The sequence below is a fragment of the Thamnophis sirtalis genome, unplaced genomic scaffold (genome assembly GCF_051295495.1).
Source record: "Thamnophis sirtalis isolate CommonGarterSnake01/CBP01778 unplaced genomic scaffold, rThaSir2_p1.2 scaffold_1, whole genome shotgun sequence".
NCBI lineage: Eukaryota > Metazoa > Chordata > Lepidosauria > Squamata > Natricidae > Thamnophis > Thamnophis sirtalis.
In genome coordinates this window covers 83063484-83071505 of record NW_028261381.1, presented here as the reverse complement: position 1 = coordinate 83071505, position 8022 = coordinate 83063484, and the positions used below count along the sequence as shown (strand labels likewise).

General features: G+C 37.3%; 1 protein-coding gene and 1 long non-coding RNA gene across 6 annotated transcripts in view; one reads left to right on the top strand and one right to left on the bottom strand.

Annotated features, from left to right (window-relative positions):
• Nucleotides 1-4777: 4777 nt before the first annotated feature.
• On the bottom strand, nt 4778-7895 carry LOC148049603 (uncharacterized). Its single transcript, XR_015696936.1, has 3 exons — nt 7777-7895; nt 5336-5431; nt 4778-4999 (listed from the first exon to the last, which is right to left on the bottom strand). It is a non-coding gene; the product is annotated as an uncharacterized LOC148049603 (long non-coding RNA).
• STK33 (serine/threonine kinase 33) overlaps nt 7888-8022 on the top strand; it is a 57326-nt gene continuing 57191 nt past the window's right edge. For 3 of the 5 annotated variants that reach the window (XM_087717676.1, XM_087717682.1, XM_087717646.1), the window contains exon 1: nt 7888-8014. The gene's annotated coding sequence lies outside the window, so the exon portion shown is untranslated. The remainder of the gene's footprint in view (nt 8015-8022) is intronic. The other 2 variants (XM_014055217.2, XM_087717688.1) reach the window with 2 other exon arrangements.

Genomic DNA, 8022 nt, shown 5'->3' with positions numbered 1-8022 from the left:
AGAGATCAACATGTCAAATTGAGATTTTAATATGTTAATAGTTTCCTTAACCTTTGTATCGTCTGGTTTCCTTGTTAACTCCAGCTCTTTTCTCTTAATTTCCTCTTCCAGTTCTGTTCGTTTTAACCCTTGCTTATTTCTATGTGTTTTATTTATATTCATCAAAACTCCTCTCATATACGCTTTGCTTGCATCCCATACAAATTCCATAGATGTACCCTTATTCATATTCAAAACAAAATATTCAGATAGTAATTTTTTACAATCATTAATATAGTTTTCATATCTAAATAAATTTTCATTCAGTCTCCAAAACCTTCTTGCCTGCACTACCCTTCCCAACTCCATCCAAACTGGGTTATGGTCCGAAAGGACTCTAGCTGCAATCTTTGTTTTCTTGACCCTAGAAAGCAAATCATTAGTAGTTAGAATAAAATCAATCCTTGAAAGGGATTGATGCCTGTCCGAGAAGAAAGTGAAGTCATATTCCTCTGCATTTCTTTCTCGCCAGATATCTCTCAATTCAAAATCATCCATAATGTCAAAGAAGGATTTGGGTAACTTTGCTCGCATCTTGGTATTTAGGCGGGAAATCTTCTTATCTCTCTTAGTGTCTATCACTCCATTCCAGTCACCCAATAGTATACAGGAACTATAGTCCCACTGTACTAATTTAGCATGAAGATTTCTATAGAATCTATCTTGCTGTTGATTGGGTGCATAAATTCCCAAAAGTAATGTCTTTTTCCCTTCTAAGATCAAGTCTAAAGCAATATATCTTCCGAAGGGATCTGCTTCTATTAATTCAGCTTTCATATCTTTTCTTAAGTATACAACTATACCATTCTTCTTTTCCATAGCAGAAGCTGCAAAATGTTGACCAAGTTTTGAGTTGATCAGATATTTTTGATCAGTTGACTTGATATGAGTTTCTTGCAAACAAATTACATCGTTCTTAAACTGTTTAAGATAATGAAATATTTTCTTCCTCTTCTGTGGAGAGTTCAGTCCGTTGACATTCCATGTTAAAATCTTAGTTGTCATCTTTGGTTGGTTGAAGCATTTTTAGAGCTTCCTGCACGGCCTGTTTAACCTTAGGTTTAGCTCCTCCCACTGCTTCCAGATTTGTTGTTGTAGTTCCTTGATCGATGGCCGATAATTGTTGATACTGTTGCTTCTTAGCTTGTTTCTCCATACGTCTAGTAGTCATGCGGCTAGGTCTTGGTTCCATAGCACCTTGCACTTCTAGAGAAGAGAGGTGCTCCATCTTGTCTGGTGGTTGTGTAGTTTGCTGTCTATCCTGTCCTTCTTGTGGTCTTTCTCTAGGTCCATATGGTGCAGGGTGTCCAGCCTTCAATATATTATAATAAAAATCTCGGGCTTTCCATACAGAGTTGAGGCGGTACCTTTGCTTATCAAATGTAAATATGATGCCGAATGGTGCATCCCATCTATACTGTATCTGACGGTTTCTGAGTTCTTTGACCAAAAAAGCGTAGTCTCTTCTGGCTCTTAACATTTGAGGTGGTATCTCTTTCAAAACAGCCAGGTCTTGACCGCCAATTTGAAGCTTAGTGTTATAAGACGCTTGCAGTACCATATTTCTGAACTCTCTTGTAGTAAAATATATAACGATGTCTCGAGGAAGCTGCTTCTGCTTTGCCAGCCAGGAGTTAACGCGGTAAGCTTTGTCAATTTGCCAGCCTTGGTTGGTCCCTGGTCTTCCCATCAGGCGGTCAAAAGCTTCCGATAGGATCTGTTTCAGGTTCTCCTGTTTCTCCTCACGCAGCCCCCTTACTCTTAATGCAAGCTCCATTTGTCGGTACTGTATCATAATAATTTCTTTTTCAGCATTTTCCACTTTTTGTTCCACCACCTCTGTTTTCAATGTCAAGTTAGCATTGGCATCATTAAGAACCTCTAGAGTATCTTCCACTCCAGAAATATGTTCTGTTAATACAGTTACAAGACTCAGCATGTCGTCTCTAATTTTATCAACCTTAGCCTCAAATTTCTCATACAACTCCTGTTTAAGTCCTTTTATTTCACTTTTAATTTCACTTTTAATTTCTTCTTTCATTTCTTTTATTTCCTCTTTTCTCTCCTCTCTATTATCTCTAAATTTATCTTCCATTTTAATTGTCTGTGCATTAAGAGCCTCGTTTAGATTACTCAGAAAAAATTCTTTCGTTAATACATCCCCAGCAGGGGGCGTAGGAAGCGGAGGCTGCAGCTTTGTGCCAGGCACTGAGGGTGTACCCCTGGAAGTAGAGGGTGAAGACTTCAAGTTAATATTTGGTTTTGAGGCCATTTCAAAATTTGTCTGCCTGCAGTTAATAAAGCTGTATCGCCTAAATATGCAGCTTTAAGTAAAGAGGCTTTTATTTTGAAGTTTTAGGCTTGGCAAAACTTTCAGTGAGTAAACATTGTAACAAGACCGTTCAACAGATTCATCACCATTTAACTTCCAAATAACAAAGTTAATGAAGGAGTAAAATTCTTCTATTGTGAAACCAAAACATTTGATAAGCTATCTCTTTTGTTTTGAATTCTTTTGAAGTCTTTTGAGGATTAGCAAAAAGTGTTCGTTATTACCGGAGAAACCAGCCTGCTCGGCGCCATTTTAAAAGCCTCTGAGTAAATAATTTTTCGGAGGAGAAAAAGAGAAGAAACTAAAATATTGATAAGCAATTATTGTCCTCGCAGTAAACGGATTCAGCTCGTGATAAGATTAAATCAAACAAAACTTAGAGCAGAGTGGGAGAGACCTACTTTGTCCTGCACAAGGCAGTTTGAAATTCCCAGCACGGACAGCCGTTCTGCCTTGGGCTCGCCCCCCTTTCCTTGCAAGCACAAAAGCTGCAAAAATCGAAGAGCATTTGCCAGCAAAACAGTTTCTTCTTTCCCTCTTGCCTGAAGGATAAGAAAACCTGATAAGACGTCAGATGGAAGATCCTCTAAACAGGTACGTAGCCAGGAATTCGGAGGCAGCTGATTTTTTGCTGCCTTCACCAGTAGGCTCCTCCCAGGAAGCCGCATGTATTCTCAAAATACTGTATTTCGAGCAGAACCTTCAGAGCAGATTTTGCAGTACATACAATAAATCATTCTCTGAAAGCAAGAGGCTATGTCACCTATAAGCAAACTTTTTTGGCCATATGAACATTAAATCCATGCATAATAACATATATGTAATAACTTGTACATTGAGTTGTTAACTAAGTTCTGAAGGCATAGATGATAGTATCTGTGTTTTCCTTGTACTAAATCCAAAATAACAATTGGCTTTAGGACATACTGAAACTTCTGTTATTAATATTTTCTCTTATTGTTTCATTAATTTTATTATGAGTAATAGCTTTTGAAATTCAGAGTGTGAAGTTTTTGGTTCTTATAGCAAATAAACCATCAATCTGATAAATAATGATAAATAATTTTTTCCTAGGCAACCAACAAGCTGGGTTCACCTGGTACATTAGGATAATGTAATTGGGAAATTTGTGTTCAGTGTATTGTCCTAAGTAATTACCGTAAGTAAACTTATCTGAACTATGCAACCTTGATAAACTATGGCTTTTGTGAGCAGAGTCACAACATTGTACTACCACCATTCCTTCTCCCTGAGTGATTGGAAATGTTCTTAAGCAAGATTAGTATAGGTAGTCCTTGACTTACAACTATTGAGCCCAATGTTTCTGTTGCTAAGTGGGTTTTGCTCCCTTTTACGACTTTTTTTGCCATATTTGTTAAGTGAATCACTGCAGTTGTCAAATTAGAAACACTGCTATTATGTGAATCTGGCTTCCCCATTGACTTTGCTTATCAGAAAGTAAAAAAAAAAGGTTATTACATATCCCCAGGACATTATAATCGTGATAAATATGAAACAGTTGTCAAGCATCACATGTAAATCACATGGCCCTGAGGATGCTGCACTGATTTTAAGTGTGAAAAATGGTTGTAAGTCATTTTCGGTGCTGATGTAACTTTGAATGGTCACTAAATGAACTGTTCTAAGTCAAGGCCTACCCGTATAGTCTATGGAACTTACACTTAACATGTATGTTTGCATGAGTCTTTGTGGGAAACTGTGCCACATAATATTTCTACAATACACTTATCTACAGTTAATTAACTAATTTTCAGTTTTAACCCAACACAACAGGCTAAAATGTGGTTAGCTAATATGTGGTTCAGTGTGTCATGTAAACAATCATTATATATGGTAATAATATCATGTAATCCTATAGATAAGAATTTGGTGAAGCGAGCTGCACATATTGGAGCTTCTAAATAACTGCACACAAAGGAAAGGCAGCTGTAGAATTGTCATTTCTTCCAAAGAATATTGGAAAATTAACGCTGGTTGATTTCTTCTTATCTTTAAAAATAGCTTCGAAACATTGTACTGAAAAGTAAGCTGTGGATTTATTTTGGAGAATTTTTTTCCTTCTTACAACCCTGTAATCCAGTGATGGCTAACCTTTTTGTCGCTGCGTGCTGAAAGCACGTGCACGCACCCAGAATGCAATGCACATGCAACCCCCCTGCACGTCCCACCCTGTACATGTTCATGCACCCATGTGTGCCCCACCCCCACGCATGCATGCATGACCCACACATGTGCCCCCACTCCCTGCACATGCACACATGACCCCCTGCACTCCCCTGCCCTCCACACATGTGCCTCATCCCCACACATGCGCGAAAGAGACCTGAAAACCACTGAGATGGTGGGAGGCGCACTTATATTAGCTACATATTATTTAGAACTTAGAAATACATATTTACATGTCTATTTACAAAACAATGTAATATTTTCTTCAGGTGAAGTGCCTTTGTAGGTGTCCCGGTGTTGTATACGCATATAAAGGTGCAGGGCTTCTATCCAAAGTTGTGCCTGATACCTGAAGACCTTTCCTCTTTCTCCCCCAACACCCACTGCAGAGGCCCTGCCTTGTTAGGGATTCAGCTGCCACCCATCTTTAGAATGGATTTCCTTGGGAAAAAGCAGAATGTTTATGTTTCTTTAGAAGTGGAAATGATGATACTGAAGAGGCACTTTCAGCTTCATTAAGAAAACCCTGGATTTTAAAGTTACTTCTTCTCTTTTTCCAAGAGAAGAGATGTATGAGAGAGGAAGCAAGTATTTTTAGTACTTCTGAAATGAGAATTGAAACGTATGACAATAAACTTACATTGTGGATAATTACAGAAACTAATAAAATCTAGATCAACATGTTATAAAATACTAACACAGAAGCAAGCAATTATAGCATTTATTTATAACTATGGTATCTTCCATTGTCAGGTAATAAAATACGAATAATTACACCATTTATACTGGAACCGGATCTCAATAGTGTTCACTCTGGAGGCTGAATCACATAATTCCCAGCACCACTTGAACCATTCCTTAGGGTCAGGCATTCTGAAAATAAGGTATACACAGTGGAAAATAGAAGGCTGTTATCATCCTTACTGTATTTCACTTCTTTTAGGAACTCACTTTTCATTAAACTGTTTATTTTAAATGTAAGAATGTTTTCCTGTGAAGGACTAGAAGTTTTCTGGAATCACATAAATCAAACTGAATCAAGTCACAATAGTTTATAGTTTATCTTTCAGCATGATATACAGTATGTGCTAATATTTGTTACTAAGGAGATCTGGCAATGCATACTACCTTCCATACAGGAGATACAATTAATATTCATACAAAAGAAGAAATTGATTATACATCTGATATCGTTTTCAGAAATGGCAATATTCAAAACTCTGTGGAAAGGGCTGTTCCGACCTTTTGGAATACTCTGAGCCTGATTTCAATAGGAGGTAGGTGGATCCTTCTGTTCCCACAGCAGGAATTTCTCTGTATTTTCTACTGACCCACACTATATGCTTCAAAATATTTAGGCTTTTTCTTTTAATAGATAAGAGTACTATCCTATATATTTTTACTAATAAGTAAGCCCCAGTGAGATTACTAAAATTTATCTTCCGATAAATGCATGTAAGATTGCATCATAAGTAATAGAAGTTTACTGTACAATGACTGTCACTATAGCTAAAGAACACAAGGTTTTATTAAATTGTAGTTATAATTATCTTGAGCATTCTATTGATCTAACGCAACCAGATTGTTTAACTTTCTACTATGGCTGTCAATAGTTTTGACTTTGAAAATGATCACAGTACCACAATCCATTGTTCTATGCTTTTAGTCATGCACTATCATGTTGATCAACATCGTTTGTATTCTGAAAGCCTATGCATTCTAATCTGACATTGGATGGATGAATGGATTTTCCATGACTGATAAAATAAATATTGCTGGCATGCAAAGCCATTGTCAATCTCTAAATGGCAAATTATCACTTCAGGTGTTATATATTAATTTTTTTTTAATGAGCTGTCTTCTCTCCAGTTGCTGCCTCCTTCCTCATATATACTGAAGCTACCTTGGACTTCACACACCACATGATACACTACTGTGATCTGTTTGGTTTTTGCTCAGTATGTAAGGTGAACCTAATCACTGAAGTCTGTAAACAGTTGAAATAGTACAATGTGTGAATCTAGTTCACTATAATTTATACAAGAAATCATGCTTGGTGTCATGTGAACCAAACCAGAAGGCTTAAATATAATACTGTATATTAACCAATTTCATTGCATTTATTTTGTAGAATGACAATGAAGACTATACTATAGAACACCTATCACATCAAGATCAACTTCTCCCCAGTGCTCATATTCCAGTTGCTCAAAGGAAGAGTTATCCCTTACAAGCATCTAGACCTGATACTGTTCAAAAAGAATTGTAGCACATAATATTTTGGTACATTTGAATTTAACCATCTTGAGTGGTAGTGTATTTTGGTAATGTATTTTTATTTTTGCAACATCATCATGACATCACTAATCCTATTTAAAAAGGCACCACAGTTATTCCTATAGCAAACCACTTTGTCCCAACCTGGCTCTTTTAGAAAATTGCACTATATAAGCAAACTGACCAGTTTTCTCATCAGAATATTTTACTATTGAAAAGTAAAGAAGTCCATATCTTTAGAAAGAGAAGATAAGCAAAGTAGCGCTTACAGAATATGGGGTACTATTAAACTTGACATTGTAGCAGACAGATATTATTGCAAAACTTTCCACTATAAACACTGCTGTAATGCATAGAACAAAATCAATGAAGGATAATATTTGTAGCTCAGCACTGATGATTTGGGTAATGAAATGTCTGCAAAAAAACAAGCAAGCTCAGAGAGCACCAAGCACATTACAAAACAGAAAAGGTGGAATTGCTGTTTTGATTTTGAGAATATTTTGAGTTTGCTTATAACAGACAATTTGGGAGACGGCTAAAGAAACAAACCTAATTCCTATTAGATTCTTGCGCTATATTTCACTGCATGTTTCCTTTTAAAGACTATTACCAGCATTTCAGAGAAATATGTCAAAGAAATATTTTCCGCCTGCAACAAATGTAAACTTTAGCATCAAAATAAAAAAAAGGAAATTCGGGATATTTAAATGTGAGTAACAGACCCCCTAGATAAACCTATTGATTTCAAATTAATTTTTATCAGTTCAAGGAATAAGGCACCTATTTATAGGATTGGGGCATAAGGCTACCACAAAGAGATTTGAATAATCCCGTTTACTCTTTCCCATAATCCCGTGGTTTAGAATATGATACCCCAATTGGAGAAACATAAAAGTCAATCAGCTATCATCCCAATCATTTATTCTGAACTCACACACACACAAAAAACCCGAGACACTCCGAGGAAAGAGGACGAAGAAAAAAAACTTTCCCGTTCAGGCGCCGGCCAGCCCCACCAGGGGGCGGGAACAACTCCGCGTCGTGAACTAGTTTGACCTCGCGCGGCTCCTGTACCATCTGCGGCTCTCCGGCTGTTTGAACGCGGGGAAAAGTTTCTGCAACGCGATGGTGCCCAAGTGTGTCAGAAGAAGACCGCCGCCCGGCAGGTCAGCGAGGGTGAGCTG